Genomic DNA, 680 nt, shown 5'->3' with positions numbered 1-680 from the left:
AAATAAAAATATCAATATAGGTGTTATTTAAAAGTTTTTAATTAGAACTTTTTAATGATATATTTTTTATATATTAATTTTATTTGTATATAAAAAACTGAAATTAAATATACTGAGTATTAGTTTCGTGTATCTTAAAAGTAGATCATGATTCATGGTATAATAAATATTTTAGTTAATCATTACTATAAATTAAATTAACATATATAGCATTTTTGTTATTATTTAATTAGGTGAAAAATGATTGTAATTTCAAATTTCAAAATAGAAGTATTTTCTTAGGATGGGCGAAAAATAGCAGTTCTATTTTAATATACATACATACATACATACATATACATATATACATATATACATATATACATATATACATATATATATATATGTATGTATATATATATATATATATATATATATATATATATAGTAATATTATTTTGGAATACTATAATATACATGATATAGTAATTTGATTATTAGAAATTTTTTTTAATATTATAATGAGAGAAATTTAATTACGTAGATTAACATAATATAGTAATATTGTTTTGGAATACTATAATATGCATCATATATTATACGCCAATTAGTTTTTTACGCGCGCAACAATAGGATAAAGCCTAATATTTATTTTTAACTAAGGACATCAAAGTATATCAATACAAGATTATATAGGAGAT

Source organism: Ipomoea triloba, chromosome 16, assembly GCF_003576645.1.
Source record: "Ipomoea triloba cultivar NCNSP0323 chromosome 16, ASM357664v1".
In the NCBI taxonomy this organism is placed as follows: domain Eukaryota; kingdom Viridiplantae; phylum Streptophyta; class Magnoliopsida; order Solanales; family Convolvulaceae; genus Ipomoea; species Ipomoea triloba.
Note: the sequence above shows the minus strand (reverse complement) of the source record.